The sequence below is a fragment of the Parasteatoda tepidariorum genome, chromosome 4 (assembly GCF_982258835.1).
Source record: "Parasteatoda tepidariorum strain Cologne lab strain chromosome 4, Ptep-v5.0, whole genome shotgun sequence".
Classification (NCBI taxonomy): domain Eukaryota; kingdom Metazoa; phylum Arthropoda; class Arachnida; order Araneae; family Theridiidae; genus Parasteatoda; species Parasteatoda tepidariorum.
The window spans coordinates 48,218,591-48,244,568 of NC_141758.1; the positions used below are offsets into that span (position 1 = coordinate 48,218,591).

Below are 25,978 nucleotides of genomic sequence, written 5' to 3' on the forward strand. Positions count from 1 at the left end.
CACTGGACATGCATATCATGTACATGTATACATACATATATTGTACATCCTACAGATATACCTATATTGTACATGCATACATATATTATACTGTTCATAAATAAGTTGCACATGCATGCATTGGCCATACATTGTACAGACAATGTATGTATGTTCGTAAAAACACAAGTACTTGTATATACATGCGTAATGATCATAGATATACATTTTACATACACAAATATTTGCATAAAATGCATAGATTCATTATGTATAAATGTACATGTCTACATTGTTTGCACATACATACGTAATTATTATCTGTATACATACGTACATATATTTTATACCTACAATATAAGTGCATGTACATGTGTGTGAAACTAAAATGTCTGAACATATGCACTAGATAAAATCATATGTACATACATTTTAGTTACATTCATTTGTACGTATACAAATACGTACAAAATGCAGTACATGTTAATACGTACAAAATGTATCATTATAAAATACATTCTACTATCTACTGTAAAATATAATCATTTATAAGAATACAATAGTCTTGTAATCGTGTGTTTAGATTACATGTAATCATAATTACATGTAATCAAATTACATGTAATCATATATTTTGATTACTTGTAATCATAATTACTCGTAATCGTTTTTTTGTGATTACTTGTAATCGCAATTACTTGCAATCATGATTACAAGTAATTGATTACTGTAATCAAAATTGTAATCATGATTACAGCTGTAATCAAAATTTTTTGAAAGTTGTAATCATGATTACAAGTAATTGATTACTGTAATCGACTATGTAATCATGATTACAGCTGTAATCAAACTTTGTAATCACGATTACAAGTAATTGATTACTGTAATCAATATTGTAATCATGATTACAGCTGTAATCAAAATTTTTGAAAATTGTAATCATGATTACAAGTAATTGATTACTGTAATCAAAAAATGTAATCGATTACATTTTTGGCCAACTCTGTATAGGGCCATGTATGAATACAATATAATTCCATTACAATATTTAATTCATGTACTTAAATATAATTTTGTTTATCTTTATGACACGTGTTTACAAACTAGTTCATTAATCAATAGTTCGAAATAGTTTACTCCCTCAAAAGTTCTTCTAAAATTGCGATTCATTGAGTTTGAGGATAAGGCTGCCGAGCTGTAGCAAGAAAGCACTTCAAAGCTATTTCGTAATCACTGAAATAAAGAAAAGGATTGTTTATTCCAAAAGCAAAAAGAATGCAAGAATATGGTCTTTTGTAAAATAATCAATTAGGAATACATTCATAAATATCATAGATACACCCGCCTTATGGAAAGTGAAAAACGCCTCAATTTTCATTAAAAACAATAACTACAGGAAGATATTTTTCAAATTTTAACCTTATTTATATTGTGCATTACAAAAGAAACAACTGTCTTCCTAACCCTTTTTTTTTAAATACAACAATTGAAATAGATGAAAATAAAAGAAATTTTAAAGCTAAATATAGCATTTTAAGGTTTTCCCTATTTCCGTATATGGTTTCAGATTATTTCGTTTTGTTATTCTGACATGTCATAACAGTGCTGCGATTTTTTCTTAAACTTACCAATAAAAATTTTGTGGCATACATTTTTGAAATAATTTTTGCAGTTATTCTTTCAGTCTGCTAGTTTAAGTATAAATATACATTTACAGTTTGCAAAAGAGAAATTTAAAATAAACTTTTTACTTTGGCTAAAAAAATAAAACATTTTATCTAACCAAAAAGTTTCTACTCATCGAAATACAATAGAATCTCTAATAGTTAGAAAATGGTTTATAAAATTTATCATTTGGAAAATCGTTTGCTCCAAAAATGTTATTATTTTTCAATTGGGTACTTGCACTTCAAGAGGAAGACGATCACAGATACCCACACATGTGAATTATGACTTCGCGCCAGCTGATCGCTTTTAAGCAAAATTGCTTGTTGAAGTTGCGCCACATAAGTTAGAGTGCTAAATAACGTGAAATTAATGACATACAGCCCGGTATAGCTTATAGAATTTGTTAAAATCTAATTCTTTCTCGTTTACGTTTACATCTTTTATTTAACTTTCATTTATTATTTGTCTACATATTTTATTGCTACAGTGATATATTATTGTTTTATGTACGTGGCAATTTCGATGCGTAATTAGTTTGTTAATGTTCTACACGGCTTCATGCCAGTCTTTGTGTTAAGTAAAAAATATATACTGAAAAAATTGAAATCTTTGTGAAAGAATATAGAATAGGTCACTTAAGAGTGATAATTTATGGGCTTAGCTTACTCGAAATAGAACGGAAAAAGCAGTTGCTACTGTAAACAAATACCACGTTTTAACAACCAATCGGGGTCGAGATACCCACACTACGTCACTTGCAGGTATTTTGCATTCTTCAAATAATATTTTTCAGAAAATAAAGGAGCTTCTACGGAGAGTTAATAATTTTTAATTAGTAATTTGTTTGAAAATTTACTGAAGTTACCCAACCTAAAGTACAACAAAACAAAACAAAATTATATTCTATAATAATAAGCGTACTAAAAGGAAGAAATTAATTTTTTTATCAAAAATAAGAAATGAACAAAAGTGGAAAGAACACGAGGCATTATCTTGTCAGTCCTCACTCAATTGCCTCACAAATGGACATTTATAATTTTTAATTATTTTCTTTTTACTCTATTTTTATAATGACAGAGTGTATTCCAGCTGACAGAACGTAAACGTAGCGTGAAAGTCACAAGGGGACAAAAAACAAGGGTGCCACCAGCAAAGGTCCTGGATTCGATCCTCCGGCCGGGCAAGTTTGACTCAGCCTTCCATCCCTTCAGTGGGTCGATAAATGAGTATCAAGCATGCTTGGGAACTAAACACTTTTTTTTTTCTTTCCTCCAAGCTTTGGGCATGTACCTAGGTTATGAAAAACCCTTAACCATATAGCCCAAGACTTGGCCACTAATCCAGCTCCACTCCAGCCTATATAACATGATATTTAAAAAAAAAAATTAATATATATATTTTTTTTTTTTTTTTTTTTTTTTTTTTTTTTACTGAAAGTGTGGAATTTAAAAAGAAATAAGACGAACAAAAAAAATATACATGTGAAATGGGAAATTATTGAAAAGAAATGAATCAAATAAATTAATAAGAAAGAAAGAAAAAAAAATAGCGATAAAAAAAAACTAATAGAGATGAAAGTATTACTATACTAGAATGCAAAGTTTCTTGACAATGACGTCACGGCTGGCGGAGGAAGAAGGAGAAATAAGTTTAGCCGTAGGGTTGTAAGGAGCAGGATCGAAATGACGTCACACTCTTCTAGCTTCCAATTTGGCGCAATAATCGGATTAAGCATTTTGTTTGGCACTTTGATTGTTAGAAAATCATTGGTCAAATTATCAGAAACACTTATAATAAATTTAAAGATTCATTTTACGTAATCATAATTAAGTAATCTAGTATAATAAATATATGTAAACTTTATATTCTGAAATTTTATAAATTAAAAAATATAGAATTTTAATATATTCGATTTATGAGTTTGTTATTTTAATTTTTACATAATTTTATATATTTAAAAATTTAATTTTTAACAAATTATTTCAAAACAATACTCAAATGTTTGAATAAATAAATCTGATATTATTGTGTAATTTTTTTTTCAATTGAACAATATTTTTCTCAACCTAAATATCAGGGTGTCAATGATTTAAATAAATAGATTTAAAAAAAAAAAATTTTTTTTGATTTATATCACTTTTAAAAAAATCTCAATTTCAAGTATTTTTTAAATAAAATCACAATTTCAATTATTTATTTTAAAAAAATCATTTTTTTAAATATTTATTTAAACTCCCAACAGTCAATCATTTTCTTCAGCCTTTCAACAGTATTTTTACACCACAACCTTTCTTTATATTTACATTAGAATATTCTATTCTTATTTGACCATTTCATTTTTGTATACACAGTCTCTTAAATTTCCCCTTTACATTGTTACTGTTCTATTACACTTTAGAAAAAAAGCTAAATAGTACCTATTTTTACTTTTAAATGTGTCCACTTGAAACAAAATATACTTAAAGGAATTATTTTTTTCGATAGTTTTTTTTTACAGATTAATACTATTAAAAACAAGTTATTTACTAGCTCTTTTTATTGTGTTTTTAGTTGTTAAACTTAGTAGTTAGTTGTTTAGCTTAGTAGGTATTAAGGATGACACACTGCAAGATTTATTCCTTAAAAATAAAAAAATTAATTCATGTATCATTTATGATGACATACACACAACTTCATCAGTACTGGTGTCTCCTTCGGAAGCAGTCTCAATTGATTCAGGATCAACATTAATAACCAAACTTTCAACGGTAAAATCACACATTCCGTTAAGTTCCCACATTAGTTCTTCCTCTTTAATAACATGGCTAACACAGTTCTTCCATGTTTCAGTAGAAATGTTTTGAATTGCTTCTTTCGTGATCTGTTTCACTTCATTCTCTTTAAATGTTTTATTTTCGGCTGCAACTTTACCTTTCACAATACTCCAAATATGTTCAATTGGATTAAGTTCACAGTGGTAAGGTGGCAGTCTCAAAACAGTATGCCTTTGAAGCTCGGCTAGTCTATCAACCCGATAGCCCTCATATTTGTTACGGACATTAGACACGAGGAGCAGAAGTTCAGCTTTTAGCATGTCAAAGCTCCAGGAAATGTTTTTCGATGTCAGTCATTGTCGAAGAGTTAGGAATGTTTTCCACAAAAACACTGTGGTATGATGCATTGTCCATCACAATAATGCTATTGGCAGCAAGGTTGGGGAGTAACTTATTTTGAAACCAATTTTCATAGTAATCACCATTCATTTCTTCATGGTAATCACCTTTACCTTTTTTTTCCTTTAAAGATATCTTCAGCTTCCTTGACAAAACCATTCTCACCTCCAGCATGGGTAATGATCAACCTGGATCCTTTTCCGGAAGGCGCTTTTAGTCCAGTTGAGAGGCCTGACATAAATGCATCTTTCGGTCTCTTTATAAATGTGTCTTGCCAAACTGCTTCTTTTGTGTGACCAAAATTCACCCAGGTTTCATCGGTGTAAATTATGTTCCTTCCTTCATTTCGGTACCGACGAATTTGTCTTAAAAATTGACGTCGCCACACTTGTATATCTTCCCTTTCTATCAGCATTGAATTGCGGGATCGCTTCTTATATACAAATCCTAAATCGAGCATTAGCCTCCTGGTTGTGTCAACAGTCATGTTCGGAAGGTCAGAATCCTCATTGATTATTTTCATAACTTTAGCCACGGTTGGAATTTCATTTCTTTTAAAAAACAAGTGCACCTTCCGACGAATGGCACACAAAGTAAAGTCATCAAACTTTTGTAGTCTAGTTCCTTTGCATTTTCTTGCAGGTCTTTTTTTCCCAGGAGTGGAAAATGAGCCATTAACGCCATATTCTTTTTGCATCCGTGAGATGCTGCTGGTAGATACGCCAGTTAAGACCGAAGTTTTACACAGCACATCATTCATAGAATCGCTGGGATTCCCTTCTCGCAATTTATGAAATACATTCATAACAATTGTCTTTTCAGAGCTTTTCAAAGCGCTGCCTTTCTTGTGGATTTGAAAGACGTAGTTCAACTTAGGAGTAGATTCCATTATTTTAATAATAACGAAATTAACGAATAGGTAGAATAATAACGATATATTAGCTTTTAAAAAAGCTGGTTTCTCAAACGATAAAAAATAAACTACAGCACAGCAAAAGATTGAAGATAATATGCAATAAAGCACGCTTGAAATTACACGCCAAAAGCTCTCCCTAAAAGCGCTTTGGCGGGATCTGTTGATCGTGAGCTCTCATTGGCTAACGCCTTCAATTCTAAATAAAGATACCATTCCGCGATGCGCCGCTCGTAAATTTGAAAATATATAAAATTTTAAGAAAATTATAGCAAATTAACGCTATATATGTGTGGGTTAAGATAACTTATCATATTTCTATTGTGAAATGCGTAATTTACCTCGAAATACAGACATCGCGCCGGGAACTATTTTCTTCGTTTGCCCTCAGCATATTTCTCCATTGTCAAGAAACATTGCAGTTTAGTATAGATATAGAGAAATCTTAATAAACAAATATATATATGTCTTTTTAGTAGGGATGTGTATAGACTTGATTGGATTGACGTAGCTCTTTTAGTTCGTGCAAGTAAGTTGGGCAGGAAGGTGAGGAGGCTCTGTGATTACAGTCCAGATTTAAATTGGAGTCTTGGTTGGATGAGTGACAGTTTATGCAGAATTCTTCTTTTTCTGTGCAATTTTCGATACTATGACCTTTGTATCCGCACTTCTCACAATAACAGTATGACTCAGTACATGTGTTTTGGTGATGACCTATTGTCTGGCACTTTCTGCACCTTAATAAAACCAGTCTTTTTTTAATTGTGCAACGTTGTAGACCAGCGTAGAAATAATTAAGATTCAAAAGCTTGATGGAGAGTTTTCTGTTGACTCTTATGATGATGTGTCTCTTAGAATTATCTCTTTTATGTGGGATTTCTTTGGTTAGTTTGATGATATCATAGGTAGGGTCAAAATCACCATTGATTTTTATCAAGTCAAAAATCTCAGTTTCTGTGAATGTGACAAGTGTGTTAAGAAGAATTAGAGAGAACAACTTTACGTCTTTGTCGTGATATTGGATGCCTGTCTTCTGTAAGGTTGAGAGGACCGTTTCTTTACGTTGATTGTTATGAAACTTTAGTTCTAGCATCTTGCTGCTTCTATAGACTTTTTTCAAGGGCAGTTTAGGTTCTTCCTGAATCAGCCTTTCCACAATATCAATTGTGGAGCAGTCTTCATGTGAATTTACTATTATTGGTTTTGGTGGTATTATTACTCGTGGAACATTAGCATTGATAGAGGTGGCATTTTCTAATTTTTCGAGTCTTGCGTTGATGGTCTTTAGATTCTCTTCAATTTGATTTAGTGGGTTTGAGGAGTGAACATTTAATGAAAAGTCATCAAGTTTTATTCGTATGTAGTCAATTTTCTTGTCCAAAGATGTTTGGAAGTTTCTAGAGTTTATCAAGTCATGAGTTTCTTGTTCCGAAGTTATCTTCCTTATTTGTTGAATTGCGTTGATACAAGCAGATCGTGGTTCTTGCGGAAGGAATATTTTCTTATGATTGCTGTAGTTGATGTTTTTCTCTATTATTTGTAGAAGGCGTTCTATATCCGTTTTAGTCTGTGACATGGAGGTATTTTTGTTGGAAGAAGTTGGAGTATCACTGATGATGCAGTCGTTGGTTACCGGAGAAGTATGTTCATAGACAGAAGTGAGATCAACGATTACTGAAGGTGACGTATTAGTATCAGGACATTGTATGGTTTTATTATCTTTTCGATGAGAATTTTTTGATCTGGAAGGAGTTTCTGTGAATGAGATATTATAGTCAACTCTTTGAAAGTTTTGTGTAACTCTGCGTTGGGATCTTGTTGATCTTGCAGGATATTGAAAATTGTCTGTAACTTGTGAATTAGCCATGAAAGAAGGTAGTCAATATGTAAGCAGAAAGGGTAAATAGAGGGCTTTAAAAACGCTAGTTAATGTAAAAATACAAATTAAAAGGAGTGGCGATGGTGAGTCAAAACCTGGCCCCTGAGAAAACCTAGAGTAGAAGTTAATTGAGAACCGATGCTCCATTGATAAGGTATGTCACCGCCAGAGAAAAGAGGTGTGGGAGGATAAATGCGTATTAGATGTACTGAAAACCTGATAGAATGCAGGAAACAATGAAGGCGGAGCTAGGCAGAGTGAGGAAACTTGATTGGTTGAAGCAGAATGATCATTCATTAATGGATACACTGGCGATGGCATACAAGTACTAAAAGTTGCCTAATGAAAATTTAACTAGAAACATATATGATAATTTAAGACAGTTAACTATATATCAAATTTAGTGCTAAATAGATTAGATGCAACAGTAGATAACAACTGGTACTACGCCGGGAAAAGTTATATCAATAAATGTACTAATAAAGAGAGGATAGGCCATTGCTATGTTAACAAACAATTTCTAAGTGCTTAAAAATGGTGAGAGTAAACAAACCAAAGTATTAATAAGTACTACTGTTGATGAGTTGACCTGGGTATTCCATTGGTTGTTAATATCCAAAATCTTCTGGTAGGCTGATGCAAAATATTGCTGGATGGCCTTAAGCTGTATATGAGAATGTAAATCTAACTTGAGCTTTGTTATTTGAGAAAAAACATTGTAAAAATGCAAAGAAAAATCAAAATAAAGCACTCGGAGACGATATTGACAATAATATAATGATACATAATTATTAAGAAGAAAAAAACACTTAGAGATAAATAAAATGGCCCTAATCTATGTAAAAAGAAATGAAAATGAACTAAGACAGCAAATGTATGATAGAATCAATATAATAAAGGTTTGTAAACAATGACTCTGGTATTAACTCAAAAGCAGCATGGAATAGGAAAAGCTATTAAAATGAATAATGTCGATTATAAATTTAATTGATTAAAGAATTATGGATATGGCGTGATTTAAAGCACTTAACTGTGTTTGCGATCATAGAGATTGTTTACATTTTGTTATGGGGAATAGAACACCATTAACATGGGAAAGTGATGTCTCTTTGAAATTTAATATAAAGTCAAAAGATGGGTGAAAAATTAAACACAGGGTGGCGGACAATTGAAAACATTTGGGGGAACAACATATAAAAAATTTAGATAGAAATAAAAACGCTAAGATAAAAATTTGAGTGTCCAAAGTCAGAGTTTTCAAAATAATGATTTAACATAGCGATAGCCTATACCTAGGAGCGTCAAAAAATTTAAAGATACTGATAATTAGAGTACCAGACCACAGGAAAATAAAAAGTTAATATATTTGAAAAGAGAATCGCATGGAGGATTGAAATGAAATGCTTTAAATTTGAAAAAGAGTCGATAAGTTATTGAAAATTTAAGCCAAAGATAGCAATGATTATCACTTGCAGTGGATGACATGTTAAAATGGCGATCTGACACTCTAAGCCTAAATCAATGGAACATCGAAAATCTAAAACTTGAAAACGGAAAAAGGGGCCTCCCAGAGGCCGGAAAAGACTCACCAGGGATGCCTTGGGGTGTTACATGCTGTTTTTATTAAGAATTGGATAGAACAAATAGATATTTAACGCTTTTATTAGCGGTTTTTTGGAGCTCCGAATGGAGATGTTGCTTGTGTAGGAACTAGATCAGCTCTTCTTGGAACTAAACACTGGGGGATCCGCTCCTGCACCCCAGAGCACAAGGTCAAGAAAACTGAGATGTGTACAGCAGGCCTTGGCCCTCTATGGGCTGTCGTGCCACTGAGTTTAGTTTTTTTTTTTTAGATTGTTTATTGCTTATTTATGCATGTTATTTGTTTGTGCGTTATATATATATATATACATATATATATATATATATATATATATATATATATATATATATATATATATATATATATATATATATATATATATATATATATATATATATATATGTATTAAATATAAATATATATATATGTAATGTTGAAACAATTATGTATTAAATATAATCCATAAATAGAGCATTTATCTAACGCGCAAATGTTTAAAAACCTTTCCCACAAGAAAGTAATAATATTGATCTAATTATCTCAAAAAATGTGATGATGTGGCTTTAGTAACTTGGGAAATTGATCAGTCCCACGCTACTGAGACCTATTAACATTTAAATATATTGTCCAGAAATATATAAAAACCCTCTTTCCAAGGTCAAATGTGCTATTCTCTACCTATCCACCAGCATGTAAGGTTGTCATTCTGGGGCTCTGGCCCTTACTTTAATAAAATTATATTATGATTCCTGCATTTTCCTGTATCTTTATCAAGAAGCACCGGCCACACTACGAACTTAACAATGTTTAGGCTTTCAAAGCGTAACAGTTAAGTCGGCAGTGATAGTTTCCTGTCACGAAAAATTATTATTGAAAACTGAAAATGATATTTAATTTAATAATGGAATACATCTTTTGATAATCGACTTTCGCTTCTAAAATGATTCGTAACCTTGGATTAGAAATTCGAATGCGTGGGTGTGGTAAAGAAGAACGAGGACTGTTATTTCTCTCTTTTGTTTTGTCTTCTTCTCGCTTTAATCACCGATTAGAACTTTATTTTGATGACTTTGGAATTAAGAAACAGAAAAATTAAGCGAATAATGTCTGATTCAGAAGAAAAACAGGTGGATGCTCCAGCACGCGTTAATATTTCTCCGTGTGAGGATAAAAATAATTTCCCCAACTGGATCAAGTATTTCAATAGAAAATGTGAAATTCTACATTTGGAAGAAAACTGGAAAATAAATAACATATCTGAATACCTGAAACGAGACTTATTTACCTTCTACATTAATGAATGCATAGAAATTGATAAATGGACCGAACTCGAGGTAAAACTACAAGAAAAATTTTCTCTTTCTAGAGAAGATAAGCATGAACTTTTTCTATCTATGAGGCCATCTCCAAAAAAGACATTTTCTGAATATGCTACAGAGAAGTGGAAAGCGTCGAAGGATCTAAACATAGATGAGGAGCTATTGCTAGAATCCATCAAAGCTGACGTACCAGAGAAATTTCGTAATTTTCTGAGTATAGCATCTCCATCTACTGTTGAAGAACTTATTAAGTTGTGCTCAAAATTAGAAAAAAATGAAAAGAGTGCCCTCAGTACACCTAATCCCCAACGACACAATTGGAATGATAATCCAAGATACTATGAGCAACCAAGGCAGTGGATTCCCCAGCATCGGTACAGAATGGAGCAGCCAAGGCAGTGGATTCCCCGAAATCAGTACAGAATGCGGCAGCCAAGGTTTGTGAATTCTCTTAATCGCTATGGAGTACCTCAGCATGATTCCCAGCCTCCGCAGCCCAGCAATAACAACAGCTGTCCATCAAATGACTATTTATGTGTGACATCGCGAGTGAACAATAAGAATTTACTAACTATATTGGACACAGGATCCAACATCACTATAATTCCGAAACATTTTATAGGACAATCAAAAAAACATTTGAACTCTACTAGGATTTTAATTTCGCAATTTCAAGGAAATATCAAGGGAAACCTCCAAAAGGTAAGTGTTAAAATAGGAAACATTACAAAAGTAATAACATGCGCCTTTATAGACACCCCTCTTAATTTTGCTATACTTGGTCTTAATGAAATATCATTATTTAAGTTACATATTGATTTTAAAAATTTTAGAGTTTTTCAAAAATTTAAAGATGTTACATATGATAAATTTTCTCAGTCTAATAATTATTATAGTGCTAAAAATAAATATCATACTAATATATTTTACAACAATAAACAAAAAATTGATCTTAAAAATGTGAATTGTAATGTAAATGATTGTGTTAATAATAGATATATAGAAACTAATAATTTTTATGATGAAAGAAATGTCAATAGTTTAAATATTCATGAGCATAGGCTCAACCCACCCTCAGAATTTCAGGATAAAATACCTGTAACTTCTGAAGAGGATAGGGTAAAGTTAAATTATCTTTTATCTAGTTATGATCATGTATTTTCCAAAAATAATTTTGATATTGGCAACTTAAAACTTCAACCTGTTAAAGTAAAGTTAACTTCTGAACTGCCCATATCATTGCGTCCATATCGAGCATCTGTTAAAGATAATGCAGAAATTAAAAATCAAATAGATAATTTATTACAAGTTAACATAATTAAACCCTCCTATAGTCCATACTCCTCCCCAGTTACTCTTGTTTACAAAAAAGATGAAGGTAATAAAACCAGATTGTGTGTAGATTTTAGAAAGCTTAATCAGATAACCAAAACTGACTCTGAACCTGTACCTAGAATTGATGATTTAATTGATAAATTGTCTAATGCTAAATATTTTTCAACTATAGATTTAAAATGTGGTTACTGGAATTTAACATATATATATATATATATATATATATATATATATATATAATAAATAAATAAATACAAGAAAACACTAATAAAGTTAAGAAAAACAATAAGTATCATTTATTGCGCTTAAGCTGCAAGTAAACAGCACTCATTAGATAAGTTCAAAATGAAGAATAAAACAAAGAAAAATTATAGACATATGAAAAAAAGGGGGTGGGAAATAATAAGTAAAAAAATAACAAACAACATATTATTAAAAAAAAAAAAAAAAAAAAAAAAATATATGAAATTTTAATTAAAAAACCGGAAAAAAAGCCGGAAAAAAAAAAGATATAATCTTTTCTTCAGCCCACACGATTATATCCGCAAAACAGAGTGCTTTCTGATATTGTATCAATAAAGCCAAAGCAAAATATATTAATACAATAGTGTGAAGAGCACTCAAAAAAAATTTTTATAAAATAACTACATAAAAATAGATCATAAAAAGTAAAAATAACATGTAAAAACAGATAATAAAATAAAAGAAAAAGAAAAAACATTAAAAAGGGGGGACTATAAAGCGAGTAGCAAAATCATAACAACTTACATGGACTGATATTTTTCAAAAATGATTTAAAAATGTTTTCGCAGAAAGATTGCCAGATTACAAAATATGAAAACAAAAAATGAAAGCAAAAGCGCAAATTGAGTGTAACAAGAGGGTTTTAAAGTGTCGTTCTTACTGCACTGCTGAAGTGATTTGTTATTCTGAGTTTTGATTTGTTAGTTACCAAGGATGATCCCGAAATGGATGTGCGCAAGGTAATATTATACTGGATAATTTTAAAAATTGATCATAAATAGTTTTAGAAGATAGATGTTTATTTAAGAAAAAAATATAAAATAGAAAAGAGAAACATAAATTGCCTGCTTTGCAAATAATTTTAGCCGCGGATTTGCACGATATGGATTAGCACATAGAAAAATTATTTAAATTATCAAAGAAAGAATTTTAATAGATAATTTTAACACGGATTTGCCCGAAATGGATTTGCACATGGAAAAATTAACAAAGAAAAAATTTTAGCAGATAATTTTAACCACGGATTTGCCCGAAATGGATTTGCACATGGAAAATTGTATAAATTAATAAAGAAATTTTTAGCAAACAATTTTATCCACGGATTCGCCCGAAATGGATTTGCACATGGAAAAACTGTATAGATTAACAAGGGAAATTATTTAGCAAAGGAATTTTTAGTAAATAATTCTAACCACGGATTTTCCCGAAATGGATTTGCACATGGAAAGATTAACAAAGAAAAAATTTTAGTACATAATTTTAGCCACGGATTTGCCCGAAATGGATTTGCACATGGAAAATTGTATAAATTAATAAAGAAATTTTTAGCAAACAATTTTATCCACGGATTTGCCCGAAATGGATTTGCACATGGAAAAACTTTATAGATTAACAAAGGAAATTATTTAGTAAAGGAATTTTTGGTAAATAATTCTAACCACGGATTTGCCCGAAATGGATTTGCACATGGAAAAATTATATAAATTAACAAAGAAATTATTTAGTAAATAATTTTGGCAATGAATTTTGGCCATAATTTTTCTTTGTTTTATTCTTCATTTTGAACTTATATATGGGTCATTCTCACAAAAACAGTCATTTTTATGTCCCCAGTATATTTTATGTTTGTTTTACAACTTACGAAAAAAAAATTTTCAGGGAAAGTGTCCTTCAGAATGCAAGCTAACAAAAGAATAAAAATAAAATTATCAATTTTTATTTTTTATTAATTTTAGGTAATAAAAATATACCAATATGTCATTCCCTCACTTGTCCCCACTGCTGATTTAAAAAAAGAAAAAAATTGTTTCTGAAATAAAAATTTCTTTTTTACAAATTTGTGTTTTTTATTTGAGAATATTGAAATATAGAATTCAGAAAATAAATTTTAAATTTAATTTCTGATAAAAAATATTAACACAGCACTATTTTAAACTTTGTCCCCAGTGTTTCGCGTCATTCCCTCACAACAATGTTCTTATCACCTGCAATCATCTTAGAATAAAAATATTTTAATAAAAACTTCAGAAGTTAACAACTGGCATCATAGAACAAAATTGCAGTATGTTTCCATCTTCAACTTAAAGAAGCTTTGCTGTGGAATAAATTTGAATGAATCAAACCAGGTAAAATTTTTTACATTTGTCATTCCCTCATGTCGTTTTTTAGAGTAAAATAAAATACAACTTCATCGAGAAAGTGGATAATTATATGTTGCTTTCTTGTATGAATATAATTGTATGTGATTGACTTCAGAAATTAATAAAGCCTAACTGTTATTTTTAAATTTTATTGAATTCGTCATTCCCTCACTAGTGTATAAAGTGAGGGAATGACGTTGAAGTGAGGGAATGATTCAAGATGAGTATATTATTAAATTTTTTTTTGTTCAATCGTGCCAGCCAATTTTATTTCCCAAACCTGTAAAAACTATTAAATATATAAGACTAAATTATAATAAATATTAGATATACTTAGTATGTTATCATTTTCAAACTTTAGGTAGATGTAACTTAGATAAAAACATGTATTAAAATAAAATATCATTCCCTCACTATTAGTGTCAGTCCCTCACTTTTTAAATAGTGAAAACAATTAATTTACTTATTAATTAATTTGAAAAATAAATTAATAAATTGATTTATTAAAGTAATTAATTTATTTATTAAATTAATTAATTAATTATTAATTATTATAAATTAATAATTATAAATTAATTATTTAAAAAATTAATTAATTTAAATATTAAGTATAATTTATAGGATATATACTTTCTTTATAATGCCATTACATATTTCTATTAATATAGAAAGTTTCAGAGCTTTTTATTCACTTTACTTTTTTGGGATTTTATGAACTGAAAAATGACAGTTTTCGTGAGAATGACCCATATATATATATATATTTACAGTGGTGGCCAAAAGTGTAGACATTTTTTGAAAGTTTCGTGTTTTTCAACTTTGTGTGCTCGTAGAATATATTAATTTTCACTTAAATACAAACGTTTATATATCAAATTGAAGGTTATTTAGTGTAGAATTTAATAATAAATACAGTATTACAATATCTGTATTACAAAAAAAAGTTATGCAACTAATAGTAAGATCTCTCTTAGATTTGCATTTTTTTAAAGTGATACTTGCACAATCAATACTTAGTAGGATAACCCTTATTTTTTAAAACAGCTTCACAGCGTCTTTTCATCGAGTGAACGAGTGTTTGGAGTTCATCTTTCGTAATCACGTGGTGCCAAGAATCAATTATAGCTTCAATAAGTTGTCTTTTATTGGATGGACGTTTTTTTCGTACAAGAATTTTCAAACGTCGCCACAAATTTTCAGTTGAATTGAGATCAGGGCTGTTTCCTGGCTATGGTAATATATCTATGCCTTTATTTTGAAACCATGCTTTACATACTTTTGCTGTGTGGCATGGAGCTGAATCCGGCTGAAAAATAAATGGTGCGTTGTTGGGGAAGAGATACCTGATGGAAGGTATCAATTTTGGTTTCAGGACAGTTATGATGTATTTTTTGGCATTCAGGATTCCATCAATCTCTTGAATTCGGCCCACACCATCTGCAGACATACATGCCCAAATCATGACATTTGTTAGGTTTTTTGTAGTTGCTTCAATGCAATCAGGATGAAGTGCTTCACCTACTCTACGTCTCACGTATTTTCTACCATCACTACCAAAGAGCGATATCTTACTCTCATCGCTCCAGATTACTTGCTTCCATTGATTTTCTGGCCATTTAATGTGTTCTTTTGCCCACTTAACTCGTTTTTCGCTTTGCTTTTGATTTAAATATGGTTTTTTCCTTGGAATTCTAGCTTGTAGTCCAAATCCTGATAGCCTTCTTCTTATTGTTCTTGAACTTACTGCAATACCCGCTGCATTCATTTCACATCTAATGGCATCTGATTAAATTTTTCTATCTTGAAGGCATAGCCGTTTAATTTTTCTATCGGCAGTAGCACTTGTGCATTTTTTTCGGCCTGGTTTGGCATCCTGAATGCCAAAAAATACATCAAAACTGTCATGAAATCAAAATTGATACCTTCCATCAGGGATCTCTTCCCCAACAACGCACCATTTATTTTTCAGCAGGATTCAGCTCCATGCCACACAGCTAAAGTATGCAAAGCATGGTTTCAAAATAAGGGCATAGATATATTACTATGGCCAGGAAACAGCCCTGAACTCAATCCAATTGAAAATTTGTGGCGACGTTTGAAAATTCCTGTAGGAAAAAAACGTCCACCCAATAAAAGACAACTTATTGAAGCTATAATTGTTTCTTGGCACCATGTGATTACAAAAGATGAACTCCAAACACTCGTTCACTCGATGAAAAGACGCTGTGAAGCTGTCTTAAAAAATAAGGGTTATCCTACTAAGTATTGGTTGTGTAAGTATCACTTTAAAAAAATAAAAATCTAAGATAGATCTTACTATTAGTTGCATAACTTTTTTTTAAATTCAGATATTGTAATACTGTATTTATTATTAAATTTTACATTAAATTACCTTCAATTTGATATATAAACGTTTGTATTTAAGTGAAAATTAATATATTCTACAAGCACACAAAGTTGAAAAACATGAAACTTTCAAAAAATGTCCACACTTTTGGCCACCACTGTGCATATATATATATATAAAATTTAAACGAACAGCTTTCAGAAAAAAGGAAGGGTGTCCGCCTCACGCTACTCCCATGGACCTGAAAGTGAGAGTTTCGTAACCAAAATAACAAAAATTTCCAAGGGTGTTTAATTTTCTATTTTTATGACTGCATGCTATTAAAATATTGGAATGATTTGAAGCATAACTGCGAGATAAAATAGGATTTACAGGATTTTTACGTCAAACAAATTAATTAAGCTTGGAAAGTAATGCTTGGAATATATATTTTTTTAAAGCTTTCATATAATACGCAGACAATTGACGTCATAAATTTTGGGTGGGTAAAACATTTAAATAATTTCAAGGACTGACTTTCATTATCGGTCGTAAAAATAAATTTGAAAAAAAAAATATTTAAATTTCTCTTACGAAACTTTAAGAATTTAGAAATTTTGACTACGGGGAATATATTAATCAAAATATTCACTAGCAAAGAAAATACCCATGAAGCACAAATTTTTTTTTCCATATTTCAGTAACATCTTTATCTATCAAAAACATAGCATTAATAATGCGTGCCTTCTGATAAAAGCCTACGAAGAAACATTGAAAATATGGCATTCAATAGAACGTTTTTAGAAACCTCTTCGACATTCCAGAAATATAAATGAAACTTTTTGATGAAAGTTGCTAGAAAAAGTAGCTTATAGCACTTAAGCAAGTACAAGATGTAGCCCCCGACTTAGTTTTAAAAAAGAAAAGAAAATATTGTCTTTTTTTTAAAAACCACGTGAATAAAAACGTTGATTTTTAAACGTTTTAAAACGTAACGGAATTACGTATATTTCAGTTTCATTTTTACTATAACTTTTGCTATGTTAGATGTAACAACCAGTAATATATACTTAAACTGTTGTTTATTGAACAATTTAAGAATAAAAAATTTATAGTTTAAATGAATCCGCTTTTTTCTTATTTCTTAAAATTTATTTCTGAAAAAAAAAATATTATATTTGAAATAAAATTTAAAACTACAATTTTCTACTTAAAAATAAGCTACATTTATTCAAAATTACATCAGACGTCATCAATGAAAATTCATATGTTTATTTACTTACAGCTCCTAACTTATAAGTCAAACTTGAAAAGGTACTTACGTTTGGCTTATTGCACCACAATAATTTGTGAAGTAACATTTTGTGTTCTATAAAACAAATACATATATTTAGTTGGAATTTGGAATTGAGAGTTGGAATACAATGGCATAAAAAATCTATTTATTTAATTAAAATTTAGGAAAATATTAATAACTACTTTTTCTGTTATTTTATATAAGCTCCTTAAATTCATTCGATAATAAATAATTAATGTAATATATGGATGGATGGATATTAAATTTAAACGAACAGCTTTCAAAAAAGTTGGTTGATATTTTAGCTTATTTATTTTTGAAAAATAGTTTTTAGTTAAAATAAAAACACAAAATGCTGCAGAAGTTATAATAACACATTTCTCTACTAGAGTGGTTGATGTACAAAAATTACAACGGGCAATATTTTAAGTATATTAATAAATATTTCATATTACTTAATATTTAACCGACAATATTTTAAGTTATGAAATCAAAGACAAAAACGTACTTTCTCTGAGTAAAACATGCCTTTTTTTTCCGACGGATTAAAATTTTTGGGCACCAAATTACGAGAGCTGCCACAATCTGGGAAATATGGTCCCAACAGTTAAACCAGGAGAGCGGTCAAAAGTTTGAGCCCTTTAATGTTAATTTTATTTTTTGCGCATAATGCCATATTTCGAGAACATTTAAAGCCGAAAATTTTTGTACAAAATTATAAAATTCGCTTATCCACAAATAATTCAATTCGAAAAATAACGCTTTAGAAACATTTATTATTTTTAATTACTTTATTTCATAATAGTCGAAAAAATTAATAATTAATTAAATAGTTCCTGAGAAATCGGATTTTAAAAGCACATCCTTTTTACAATTCAGTTTCTAAGGAACTATTCGACCGATTTTGTTTAAATTTTGTACTTTGCCATGAAAATTGCATTCTTTGAAATAATGTAAAAATTGCTTATCTTTTAATTCAAATTTTTTTCGACTATTATTAAATAAAGTAATAATAAATAATAACAAGTAATAAATATTAACAAAAATCGCTCTTGGCATGGAATTTTCTTAATATAAACGAATTTTATAATTTTGTACAAAAAATTTTCAATTCGCTTAAAAAGTTCTTGAGCTATGACGAAATACAGAAAAAAATAAAATTAGCATTAAAAGCCCCAGGCTTTGGGCCGCTTTCCTGTTCAAACTATTGGGACCATATTTCCCAGATTACGGTTACCCTCCTCATTTTGGGGTCATTTATCAGAATCTGCCAGGGCTGGGTGGGGGGAGTACATTAATTCATTTCTGTATCTGATTTTGTAACTTCAAATATCGTTTGCACTAATTGAGTAGAATATCTGAAGCCACCCCCTCGTACCATTAAAATTAACACCTAGAAAGTAAAGGTCCGATCATTAGATCACAAGTTATTCTAGGTGGTCCTTTTCTTAAAAAAAGTAAATAGGTTATATTAAGTGTTAAAGTTAGTCATTTTTCGATCTGTGTATGGAAAAAATCAAAACCATAACTTAATTTGAACTGGATGGATATTTCTTTAGGCCCAATTATAGCCTATAACATCCAATTATAGCCTATAATATCTACTATTTCTTTAAACATTTCTGTGTAGGTTTAACTATTTTAATACCTATCAGTAAAGCCTCACTCGTAATAGATCAAACCATCATCTAGTGGAGAATCTTGACCCATTTGCCATACTCTTGAAAAATTAATCGTAAAAAGAGAAGTTTATAATTTAAGTAAAAACTCATAATGTAAGCAGATTACAAGTATTATATGCTGCCATAAAATGTTAATTTAAAAAATTTTATTGTGAAAATATTTTTGAAAAAAAAAAACCAAATATTACAACAAGGAAATGCCCCGGAAAAAAAAACGATTTCGGGAGCTGTAATGAATTTGGTATTTAAATTAATAACAAGTTATTTTCTTAGTGTTTTTTAAATAATTTCAATTTGCCTTTAAAAAAGAAGCAAATATAACAAATTTACAACACAGCAATTAGCTTTATCGTTTTCCGTTCTTACATGTAACCAAAACTCTTTTAACTAAACTCAATGATTCAACATGAACGAATACTTTAAATCGTTACATCGTTTTCAGTTCTTACATATTAACATTAGTCAATTTACTAAACTCAATGGTTCAACAAGAACGAATATTTTAAATCGTTTTAACGTTTTTTGTTCTTACATATCAACATTATTCAATTTACTGAACTTGATGGTTCATCAGGAATGAATATTTTAAATCGTTTTAACATTTTTTGTTCTTACATATTAACATTATTCAATTTACTGAACTTGATGGTTCAACACGAATGAATATTTTAAATCGTTTTAACGTTTTTTGTTCTTACATATTAACATCATTCAATTTACTGAACTTGATGGTTCAACAAGAATGAATATTTTAAATCGTTTTAATGTTTTTTGTTCTTACATATTAACATTATTCAATTTACTGAACTTGATGGTTCAACAAGAATGAATATTTTAAATCGTTTTAACGTTTTTTGTTCTTACATATTAACATCATTCAATTTACTGAACTTGATGGTTCAACAAGAATGAATATTTTAAATCGTTTTAACGTTTTTTGTTCTTACATATTAACATCATTCAATTTACTGAACTTGATGGTTCAACAAGAACGAATATTTTAAGTGTGTACTTGTTTAGTGCAGTCAAAAAATATATATTTTACAATTACCTTATTGACGTCATTTTTGTATTGATCAGGTATCACTCTGAGACTATTATCCAAATGCAAATCTGCAAACAAAGTTTTAAGAAATTATAAATACCGATAATATCATGTGTTTTTAGACATTAGGTTTATTCAAAAATAAATTCATTATATATTCGATTGAAGAAATTTGGAGTTAAAAAAAATTAAAATAGGAATCTGTAGTTTAAAACAATTTTTGTTTTGTGAATTTTATACTAAAAAAAGTAACAATGTAGTAAGCATTAGAGAAATATTCATATTTAAGGTTGGAGTAACCTTAAATGTGAATATTTCTCTAATTATTAAACTGCAGTTAATTTTTAAACTGCAATTTTTTGTGGTCCACATTAAGGTTATAGAATTCACAATATTACGATCGATTTAATAATTGTAATAATTCATCACATTTTCATTGAACTGGCATTATTTTAACTGACATTGACATTATTTTATAAATATATCATTGTTTTATTTGTTTTTCAAATTGTCTTCTATTTTGTAAATGAGAGAGATTAAATTTTATACTACAAAATGTTAGGAGATGGAGGCGTGAGGTAAATGTTGCTTCCGCATATAATTTAAAGCAATTGTAAAGTGTTTTTTTTTTTCCTTACTAAAAACTGCAACTTGCGATTTGGAAAAAAAAAGTGTTAATTGTTACTTTATTATTAGAATTAAATAAAAAACATTAATTTATATAATCTTTACACATGAGTGAACAAGCTTCAAACGATGTAAAAGAACCACGATAGTTTAAACGAAAAATAAAAATAAAATCTGATTTTTATTTTATTTAAAACAAACTTTTTTTTCCTTCTTTCTTTTTCTTACCTTTTTTTAATCAAACTGTTAAATAATAATACTAAGCATAGTTTATTTTTAAAGTAATTAAATCATTTTAAGGTCATTTTAGAGAGCAAATTTTAATTACACGTAAATGAGAGTTTATAAAACTAGAAAAACTCGCTTGGCCCCCAACCCCTTTAAATGCCCGGGCTAAAGAGAAGAGACATTCTCTCATAAACTCTGCTTAAATGCTTCGCAATTATTTTTGTTTTACATTGTGAAATAAAAGTTTTTGATTTAAAAAAAATAGTAAATTTAGTCTATTTTAAACATTTTATTTTTTTACTTATCATACAGTAACGTATATAGAAGATATACGTACAACTCCTAAGGTTTATGCCAAAAAACCACCAAAAATATAACTTTATGTCAGATCCTTAAAAAGCGAATCCTTAAAAAATGCGAGCAACTTTTACACTTAGAGAAACAGTCGTTGTAACTGTAAAAGTTTTCGTGAAAAATACTGACAGTAAAATAATTTATGTGTATAACTTACCAATAATTTTTCAATATCCTATCTATCTATAATTAATAATTAACAATTATCTTTAACGTTCCAATACTTTTTTATTAATTTAACTATTCCTTCAATACATAATTTATTCTTTATATCATGGATGTCTGTTTTCACTTAATTATAATATTTTCAATTTAAAAATTTTCCGATGAATTCGTCCTATTTATTTTTTAAAAGTCAGAATTTTATCAAAAAAATAACAATTATTACTTAAAATAAAGTTTGAAATGGTTATTTGATTAACCCTCGTACTACTGATGTAAGCCTGTAACGATTCAATCTACAGATGTAAGCCTGTAACGATTCAATCTACTGATGTAAGCCTGTAACGATTCAATCTACTGATGTAAGCCTGTAACGATTCAATCTACTGATGTAAGCCTGTAACGATTCGATCTACAGATGTAAGCCTGTAGCGATTCAATCTACAGGGCCAATTTGTCGGAAGTAGAAATGTGGAAATGGTTGTTGCACGTTTCTGTAAAAAAAAAAAAAAAAAAAAAAAAAAAAAAAAAAAAAAAAATTGAGAAAAAAAAAGAAAAGTAAGAAAAAAAGAAGAAAAGAAAAAGAAAAGCATCCGACTTGCACCGATCACAGTGCTGACGTGAAATATCCTCAGTGGTAGACTGATCATGGGTTAGAGTTCCCTTGCCGTCAGGCTAACCTTGGGAGGTTCTCGTGGTCTTCCTCACCGTGTAACGCAAATGCGGGTTAGCTCCATCAAAAAGTACTCCATGAAGGCAAATTTCTTCCAATACTCGATCCAAGAGTTCCCTTGTCTTCTGGATAGGGTTCGAAATTGCAAGGTTACGGAGTTGAGCATTAGTAGTCGTAAGCCCATAAAATTGGGTCGGCTGTTCAACGACGGTTATAAAATAAAATAAAATGGTATATACTTGTAAATTGTTTATTCATATCTTATTTAGCACTATTTTTCATTCTGTTCTAATTTGATTACGGAGATGTGTAACATTCATTTGTTGAAGTTATTTTCAACTATTTTTAACTTTTATTTATAGATTTATTTCTCTTACGAGACCCCCAAAAGAGCGGGTATCTAAATTGGCAACACTATAGTCACCTGTTACAACTCATTTTGTGAGGTTGTCTATAGTAATAATTTAAATAGTGTTAAATAATTAGTTCAACGTTAAGTATTAGGTGGACCGGAAAGTAATGTCGTTTCGGTGCGTTTGATATTTGTCATCGAGATTTCATTTTTAATCAATAATGTATTCACTCTCGTTAGCCACAACCTCTCAATACCGGATCGAAAATGAATCGAAATGGATCGAAAAAAATTAATTGGTTTTTAAAACTAACGAATATTTAATGCGCCGAAACGACATTACTTTCCGGTCCCCCTAGTATTTGTTTAGATTCCTTTTGTTAGGTTGTCTTAATAATTTAAGTAGTGTCAAATAGTTAGTTAAGCATTTATTTGGAAACATTTTGCTAGTTAGTCTTAAATGATAGTATAAATGGTGTTGAATGATTAGTTATACGTTAAGTATTTGTTTAGAATAATTTTGTATTTTTATTGAAATAAAAACTTAGTTATGAAATTAGTTTGATTTATTTTTTATCCTTTTTAAAATGGCTGTAGAGATTTTAAACTATGATGCAGTCATACCAATTATTAGATCGAAAACTTGTTTTTTTCGATCAATAGCAGATAATTAATTATACGATACTCAAGTTATAACTCGAGAGGTTATCCCAAAATCATACTTATGTTGGTTTGTGAGATTTAGTGTCTGCCGAACATGTTTTAAATCAATACTAAAATTCAATATTTAATAAGTTCTCTAGAACTTTGACAATATCGCGTACATCTCTTGAAAATAGCTTTAAATTGAAATCATAGTAGTTGAAGTCGAAACCGCGGGCAACAGTTAATACTATTTATATTTAACTTGTTTTGTCATTTCAGAAGTTTTTAATATATTTTTATTAAAATGAAAAGTAACAATAGTGATAGTCTTAAAGTAACAATTCTATTTTAAATTAAAAGCTAAAACTAAAATAATTCTATGATATTATATTGTTACGCAACATTATATAACAAATGTAAATTTTTTACCGTCCTTAAGAGGTTAATAATAATTTTTGTAAGATATGTTTGTTTTTTAATAAATTATATTGGTTTTTTGATATATTTTACGTAAGACTGTATACCAACTTATAGTGAATACATATTGTTATGTTGACTATATATAGTCAACCTATCGAATTAACTATTAAAAAAGGTGGAATTATCTATCAAAAAATAATATGATTTAGCTATTTACACTATTACTAAATAGTGCAGAAAGTTAATCTAAAATGTCAAAAGTTTTAACAAGTTTCAATAATAACCAAAAATTAAAAAAGAAATTCAAAAAAGTTTAAAGCTAAAATTACAATGGCAATCGTGCAAAATCGTTAATTTTAAATTTTATCCCAAAGTCAATCAAAAATTAAATTTATTACCAAAACTGTATTAAAGGAATAAAACATCTTTTAATTTTTTAAAACATATATAATTTTGGTTTTTAAATCGGTTCATGAAAAAGAAACAAAAGTGATTGCGAAACGATATTGCGAGCATTTTTAAAATCCCCCTAGTTTAAAATAAAAGTAAAACTTATCTCACCTTTGCTTTCATAGTCAAATGGATCCTTCATCATTTTACGTTGCTCTGCATCAATTTGAAGCCATTTTATGAATTCCTGATGTATTTTCCTATGTCGATCATAAATTAACGAAGATGAATAACATTTTGTATTAAAAAAATATCTAAAGTTACAAATCATTTCCAATGATTGAAAAACTTAGTAATCTTTTTATCCAGAATCTGGATTACTCATTAACTTGAATAATAGTGAGTGTACATCATCAAAACCTTTACAACTCTCTTTAATCACTCTTTAAGGGCATTTTTTGCACTTTTTAAGGGCATTAATTGGGATTTTTTAGGTCATCAAAATCCGGGCTCTAATAATAACTAAAGAATTAAACATAGACGTTTGGTTTTTTTTTAGTTTTGTGAGATTTATTTTTAAAAAATTGCATTGTAACATGCATTGCATTTAATTTTAAACATCAAAACAATTCAACCATTTTGTTGGAACGCGGCTAGTTTTATCACATGAAATGTCAAAACAATCAGAATTGAGAAACTCCATGCAGAATTTAACGGCAAAGTTATCGAAATCGGCTCACTGATGTATCTTAGAGTTGTAGAACAGATGCTAAAATTTTAATTCGAAAGAATGGGATTAATTACCTTTCATTGATTATGATATCTTTATCAGTTTGATATAGATAAAATACAAAATTAAAGGAATATTTTAACTAAGAACTATTTAAGGATTAACTATTTTTTATACGATATAAGTTCGTAATGAATCAGATAGAGCTAAATCGAGTGTAAACATGTTTTCATTCACCGTTTGCTAAAATTACCTTCAAAAAAAAAATTTTTTTTTGTTCCACTTCTACACCAAGAGGTCTACAAATTTTAATGCATACAATTAAAAAAATTATCAGGAGGAGAAAATTCAATGTGACATTGAAACAAATAAAAAAAAATGGCTTAAAACTTCTTTTTACCTCGTAATAACCTCGCCCTTGTAAGATTTTTTAACAATTAAATGCGGATAACATAAATACTAAGTTAAAGGAATATTTTCACTAAGGACTATTTTAGGCTTAACCGCTTTTTTATTCAATATAATGTTCGAAATAAATCATATTGAGTTAAATGGAATGTGAACATGTTATCATTAACACTTTGCTAAAATTACCACCAAAATCCTTTTTTTGTTCCACTTTGACACTAAGAGGCCTACAAATTTTAAAGCATATTGTAAAAAACAATTATCAGGAGGAGAAAATTCAATGTGACATTGAAAACAACTGGCAAAAATAGCTACAATCTTTCTCTCTTTTTTTTTTTTTTTTTTTTTTGCCTCGTAATAACCTCGCCCTTGTAAGATTTTTTTCAGCAACCAATTTTTTTTTATTC

At 29.3% G+C, this 25,978-nt stretch overlaps 1 long non-coding RNA gene across 1 annotated transcript; it reads right to left on the bottom strand.

Annotated features, from left to right (window-relative positions):
* Window positions 1-1,027: 1,027 nt before the first annotated feature.
* On the bottom strand, window positions 1,028-24,688 carry LOC107443260 (uncharacterized). The gene is made up of 4 exons (XR_015433043.1): window positions 24,605-24,688; window positions 20,589-20,650; window positions 17,881-17,927; window positions 1,028-1,212 (listed from the first exon to the last, which is right to left on the bottom strand). It is a non-coding gene; the product is annotated as an uncharacterized LOC107443260 (long non-coding RNA).
* Window positions 24,689-25,978: the final 1,290 nt, after the last annotated feature.